The 7,140-nt window shown below is 50.2% G+C and overlaps 1 long non-coding RNA gene across 1 annotated transcript in view; it reads right to left on the bottom strand.

Annotated features, from left to right (window-relative positions):
* The window catches only part of LOC309527467, a 175,147-nt gene that overhangs the window by 57,590 nt on the left and 110,417 nt on the right, over window positions 1-7,140 (bottom strand). The window lies entirely within an intron of this gene.

Genomic DNA, 7,140 nt, shown 5'->3' with positions numbered 1-7,140 from the left:
CAGTGTGCCCTGGCACCCTGGGGTGCCGTGAAGGATGCTCAGGGGTGCCACAGGCAACACTGGCCTCCATCCCTCTTTCCTTCGCTCCCTCCTTGGGTGCCCTCTTGCATCTCTACCTCCCAAAGGCTTGCACAGCTGTTTGTGGCAGCAGCCCTGGCTACAAGCTCCCTAGGCGAATGGTCCCTCTGGGGCTGGCTAGGTGGTGCTGGGTGCCAGGAACTAAGGTGGCCTTGCAGTAAGCAAGCCCTTGCTGGTCCGCCAGCCCTTGCTGTTGGGAACAGACAAACAAGTCCCACACCCCTGTGGTACATAAAAGCACGTACATAGATCAGCACAGGAAGACCAACCTGAAACCATTTTTGATTCCCAAACTGACCAAACGTTTTCTCTGCAAGGAGGGAGGGGGTCAGGGAGCCTTCCTATTGTCTCAGGAATTGAGTAATCAGCATTTTAATGGGTGACAGACTATCAGGAAAGGCAATCAGATAACCTGGCAGACAGGAAAAACACATTCAGATTTCTGCTGTAGACTGCCTTTTCTGTGATGTAGGTACGGTATGTGGGGGTGATCTTGTGTTACACCCCTTCTGTGATGTATGTATGATGTATGGAGGGGCGGTCTTGAGCTCCAGGGCAGGGAATTTAAAATGTATATATAAGGGCAGGCACACCTTGATTCTGGGGCCGTCCTCCTTTCCTGCGTGTGAAGGGGGCACCCTGTTGCAACAGATCAATAAATATCAGGTTTACTAGTTGCTTTGCTTCTCAATATTCTCTGGTTGGCCTCTGTCATTTTCTCTTACTAATGGGGAACCTATATGGTCTCTTGGGTACCCCATAAGGGAAAAGGGAAGATTTTTTGTTTACAACAGGAACCAGAATTGGCCTCCACAGTCACTTATGGACTCACTGTTGAGACCATGTTCATGGAAGACAATCTTACTCTGCTATGATGGGTGGTGAAAGAAGAGGAAAAAGAAAAAGAGAGTCATTGGAGCACCCCACAATTGCCTAACCTTGGCTCCCATAGGTTCCGGTCGGGGGTCACAAGCGAGAGACTTCAGCCAGGACATAGACGCCAAACAGCGGCCCGGTGGCATGATCTTAATTGTTGCAACAAGACTTCCCACTACCACAAAGATGAAGCAGCCAAAAGCCCCAAACAATGGATAGATAAGTATTTTAAAGTTTCCCATCATACATTTCCAGAAGCATCATCAATACATCATAGGTATGTCACAGGAAAGGTGTGGTCTCAGGTAGAACCTGAGATCCAGTGGTTGCCCCTGTCACTCAAATATAGTATTTCACACTTACTTCATCACAAAGGAAAGCATTTACAGTTCCCTGGTCCTTAAAAGGTAAAGGGACCCCTGACCATTAGGTTCAGTCGTGGCGGACTCTGGGGTTGTGGCGCTCATCTCGCTTTATTGGCCAAGGGAGCCGGCGTATACGGTAGCTTCCGGGTCGTAGCCAGCATGACTAAGCCACTTCTGGCAAACCAGAGCAGCACATGGAAACGCCATTTACTTTCCCACCAGAGCAGTACCTATTTATCTACTAGCACTTTGACATGCTTTCAAATTGCTAGGTTGGCAGGAGCAGGGACCGAGCAACGGGAGCTCACCCCGTTGCAGGGATTCGAACCACCGACCTTGCGATCAGCAAGTCCTAGGCTCTGTGGTTTAACCCACAGTGCCACCCGCGTCCCTCCCTGGTCCTTGAATCAAGTTAAATACACCCCTTTGTCTTGTCCCACTATGGGGTGGGTAGGCATGGTGAATGAGATGATTGCCTGTCTGACATGCTTGGGGCAGGATATCACCTTGGGAAGCCCCTGCAGCCATGACTGTACATCTCGGGGGATTATGCTGGGCTCGGTCACCTCAACCCTTATTCCTGGGTCCTACATGCCATTGGAACTGAGAAGATTTAGGGCAACCAAAATGGTCAAAGGCCTGGAAACGATGCCTTATGAGGAACAGCTAAGGGAGCTGGGCATGTTTAGCCTGGAGAAGAGGAGGTTAAGGGGTGATATGATAGCCATGTTCAAATATATAAAAGGATACTACAGAGAAGCGGACACGGAGCAATGGTTCCAAACTACAAGAAAGAAGATTCCACCTAAACATTAGGAAGAACTTCCTGACAGTAAGAGCTGTTCGACAGTGGAATTTGCTGCCAAGGAGTGTGGTGGAGTCTCCTACTTTGGAGGTCTTTAGGCAGAGGCTTGACAACCATATGTCAGGAGTGCTCTGATGGTGTTTCCTGCTTGGCAGGGGGTTGGACTCAATGGCCCTTGTGGTCTATTCCAACTCTATGATTCTATGAGATTCAACGATGTGATTTCTTATGAATTTCTAAAGTTTTCCCATTGAGCCAGTACGTAAGATGCATTTATCAGTGAACTGCGACATTTGAGAATGTGCAGCGGAGGCTCTTTGTCTTTGCCTGGTAGTGTGGAGAGCAAGGCTGGGGGTGTCTCTCTCTCACCCCCCCTCCAATTCCCCGGTAGCACATCCATCCCCCGCCGTTCTAGGATTCCACACCAAATTGCCTTCCAATAGGTGACTGAGTTGCCACTTCTTGCTAGCTACTGATGCCTAACTTGTAATTGTATCCTGAGCTGCAGGATCTTGTTCTCTGGTGCTGTGATTCTCCTTGTGTTCATGAAAATGCGCTCTGGGGTTTTGCAGCCTGGAGAGAAGACCTTGCTCTTCATCCCTGGCGTCTTCACTTCCTGGAGTAGCCAGGATTTTTTTGGGGGGTGTGTGCGTGTGCGCAGAACCTCAGTTCCCTATGTATTTTTTCCAGATTTTTGAAATATACTCGAGAGTGGATTTCATGCTCTTTATTCAGCTCATAGTGGTGAGGAGGAATGAAAGTTCCCCCAAAGTATCAGCTTTATATACATTATTTAAACAATGAGCTGCACGTAATTGGCTAATTCCAGAATTCTCCTGTAGGCCAATCAGGTTGTGGATTCACTTCCATCTGGAGCTAGATTGGGTGGCTCCTGCAGACGAATCATACTGCTGCATTGCTCTAGGACCAATCAGACTGCTGCATTCTGAATCCTATTCAACTCAGTAAACAACAGTTTTCATTGTTTGGGGGCAGCTGCCCCCCCCCTCTGTGCTCTTGAGAAGGCTGCGTTAACATTCACTTATTTAGTCATTTAAAAGTTGGGATCCAGATGCACACGGCAGAATGGTAACGGGGAACCCCCACCTCCCTTGTAGTCAGTGTGCATAAGATGGGGGGGGGCCCTTGATGCAGAGCCCTTGGCCCAGATGGAGAAGGGAGGGCAGCCCTAGAGCGCAGAAGCAGGCAGGGAGGGGGAGGGAGGGAGGGGCGGTCTGGGCGCCCTCGGCTTGCCAAGGGTTAAAAGGAGCCGAGCGGGATTCCTAGAGAGGACAGGAAGGGGAGGGCGGGGGAGGGCAAGGTCCTCCCCAGCAGAAGCCCCTCCCTGCCCAGTCCCTCCCTGCGAGCAAAGAGGAGGCTGCTTTGTTCTCTCTGCTTTGCAAAAACTTCCTCGGTGCCCCTCCTGGAACCCGGTGAGTCTCTTCTCTCTTCCCCCTTGGGGTGCAGCGGGGAGAAGGGGGTCCCAGGGCTGCAAGGGAGGAGGCAAGGGGCCCCCCGTTCAGCTCATGCAAGGGGGGGGGAGACCCCCAAGTCAGGGAGCAGAGGGTCCTGCCCCCAGTTCCTCTCCGCCAAGCCTGGGAGGGGCTGAGTGTCCAGCAGGTCTGCGACTCTCTTCTTCCTTTGGATCAAGGTGCTGCCTTCCTTTTTGGGGAGGGGTCCTTTTGGGGGCAACAAAAGGGGGGCATGCAAATAAGCCCCCTTCAGATTGAGGGGAAAGTCGCATTTCATAACACAGAGAAGCATCCGAGGACTCCGAGGAAGGAGAAGCCCTGTGGAGTGGGGAGATACAGCCCCCCCCCAAGTGTGGAGACTGGAGGGGAGACCCTCTCCCACCATCTACCCAAATACAATTCCCAGAGTTCCCTGGCAAGAAGGGGGGATTGGTGACCACCCTGGGAATTGCAGTCTTTGCGCAGCAGGGCTGAAGCTGTCTCCTTGCAACTCTCAGGGTCCTGAACCAATTCTGGCTCCCAGGATTCTTGGGAGGAGTCCCCAGGGCCGGGTGAGATCTGGTTTCCAACCTTGTAAAACATCTGCCCCCTCCCAGCTGAGCCAGTGCACAGACTGGCATGTGCCACTCTTGGGAGCAGGAGCTGCATCCAGCCTTGCTCAGCTCAATATTTTTAGGAAGACCAAGCCCCCCCTGCCCTGGCAAGGCACTGGGGTGAACCTGCCACCGCCATCAGCATCCTGTGTGAATAATAATAATAACAATAATATTTACCTGCTACCCATCTGACTGTGTTTCCTCAGACACTCCGGGCGGCTTCCAACACATATAATATACAGGGCTGCCTTCAGGTGTCTTCTAAATGTTACATAGTTACTCATTTCCTTGGCATCTGATCAGAGTGTGTTCCACAGGGAGGGCGCCACTACCAGGAAGGCCCTCAGCCTGCTTCCCTGTAACTTCTCTTCTTGCACTGAGGGAACCACCAGAAGGCCCTTGGTGCTGGACCTCAGTGTCCAGGCTGAATGATGGGGTTGGAGATGCTCCTTCGGGTATCCTGGGCCAAGGCCATTTAGGGCTTTAAAGGTCAACACCAGCACTTTAAATTCTGCTTGGAAACATACTGGGAACCATTGTAGTTCCTTTAGGAGCGGTCTTACATGGTTCCAGCAGCCACTCCCAGTCACCAGTCTAGCTTCCGCATTCTGCAGAACACTAAGTGAATGACACAGAAGTTGTTGCAGACTAAAGTTAGAAAAGCTTTAATTGCTACAAATGGTATAATGAAACATGATATGGAATTAAGGGAAATGATGGTGTTGACCTGGAGTGGTTACAAAATTTCTGGTCTCTCCCCGAGTGCCACGGGCCCTGCTCCAAAGAGAGCTTCTCTAAAGAAAGCACAACCAAAAATCACTCCATTTTGCGTGAATAAGGAAAATGAGGAGGTGGCTAAGAAACAGCAGGAGCCAGATCCTATTCCCAACCTTCTAGGGTCTCTCAGCAGCTCTAATGAGGAGCCGAAAGAGGTTTGGGGCCCAGCCAGCTCAACTGCTAAGACATCTCTTGCACTGAGACGTGGGGGCACCTACATGTAATAGCTACTCGGCTGTATTCTGCCCATGCTCTGGGGCTGCAGTTTTCAGGCTTGGGGACAGGATGGTGCCTGGTTTTTGCACCAAGTTCTATCCATAAGCCCCACTGAGTTCAATGGGGTCCACTCTCAGGTCACTAGTGTGCATACCATGCCAGCCTTATGAAGTGGGGTGAGGTGCAAACAGATTAAATTGGAACCACTGGAGATGTTTCAAATGGGGTTTCTGTTGGGAAGGGGCTGCCCCATTTGTGCTTCTCCAGGAGCAGGGGAATATCTAGGGCAAGAGAATCCCTGCAGGGCCTCTGAGGCTCCCTTTGCTTTTTCCTCTCTCCCAGGACCCTGCAGCTTGTGGTGGCTTCTCGACTCCTGAGGAAGGATGAAAGAGACTGAATCTGTAAACCTAGCGAGGATGGAAGGAGGAAGATGGACAGTTGACCTGGTCAGGTTGTCTCATGCATCCCTCCTCACAGCCTCTGAGCGTTCCCTCCCAGGGACCTCCAAGAGATCTGGTGAGTCCCAGGGGAGGGGAGATGGGGACATGGATGGATGGGGATGGAGAGGTACTGGGGCTTGCTCATTTTGGGGGTGGGATGAGGCAGGCAGGAAGATGGAGATTGAGAAGGTGGACACCTTTTTGGGCGCCTCCACCTGCCTTCCAGCGCCTTTGACATCTGCGGGGAATTTGAGCCAGGAATACGTCACAGCTCCCCGGCCACCGTGATGTATTGGCGCCAGTACTGTGCTCTGAATGCCCTACCAATGTCAGAGAACTCACTGATCCATCGCGCAGCACTAGAAGCCATGATCCTAATTTCAGGATTGACTGCAAATGGGCCCTCTGTGTTTTGCCTTTTTCTTTTCTTTTAGGAATAATTTTTCATTTTCTTTTAAAAACAAGGATGCATTACTTTCTTTTTTAAATTTTTATTTTATTTTATTCGAGTTTGGGATTTTTTACATACATATATTATATTTTTAAATTTCCTGTACATTTTTTTCCTTTCCCTCCCCCCCCCCCCCATATCCATTGGAAGGGTTGAAACAATTATCCTCAGCCACGGGCATAGTGTCTTTAGTTTCCACTGAATGTCTTTTGTTCCAGTAGTTGTTTCCTGTGACATGACTGTGACAGTGTCCGACTGATTGTTGTTGTTGTTTAGTCATTTAGTCGTGTCCGAATCTTCGTGACCCCATGGACCAGAGCACGCCAAGCACTCCTGTCTTCCACTGCCTCCTGCAGTTTGGTCAGACTCATGTTTGTGGCTTCGAGAACACTGTCCAACCATCTCGTCCTCTGTCGTCCCCTTCTCCTTGTGCCCTCCATCTTTCCCAACATCAGGGTCTTTTCCAGGGAGTCTTCTCTTCTCATGAGGTGGCCAAAGTCTTGGAGCCTCAACTTCACGATCTGTCCTTCCAGTGAGCACTCAGGGCTGATTTCCTTAAGAATGGATAGGTTTGATCTTCATGCAGTCCATGGGACTCTCAAGTGTCTCCTCCAGCACCATAATTCAAAATCATCAATTCTTCGGTGATCAGCCTTCTTTATGGTCCAGCTCTCACTTCCATACATCACTACTGGGAAAACCATGGCTTTTACTATACGGAACTTTGTTGGCAAGCTGCTGTCTCTGCTTTTTAAGATACTGTCTTGTTTTGCCATCGCCTTTCTCCCAAGGAGCAGGCGTCTTTTAATTTTGTGACTGCTGTCACCATCTGCAGTGATCATGGATCCCAAGAAAGTAAAATTTCTCACTGCCTCCATTTCTTCCCCTTCTATTTGCCAGGAGATGATGGGCCCAGTGGCCATGATCTTCGTTTTTTTGATGTTGAGCTTCAGGCCATATTTTGCGCTCTCCTCTTTCACCCTCATTAAAATGTTCTTTAATTCCTCCTCACTTTCTGCCCTCAAGGTTGTGTCATCTGCATATCTGAGGTTGTTGATATTTCT

Source organism: Podarcis vaucheri (genome assembly GCF_965113315.1).
Source record: "Podarcis vaucheri genome assembly, chromosome: 2".
Lineage (NCBI taxonomy): Eukaryota > Metazoa > Chordata > Lepidosauria > Squamata > Lacertidae > Podarcis > Podarcis vaucheri.
The sequence above is the reverse complement of the archived record's forward strand: the minus strand, read 5'-3'. Positions and strand labels throughout refer to the sequence as shown.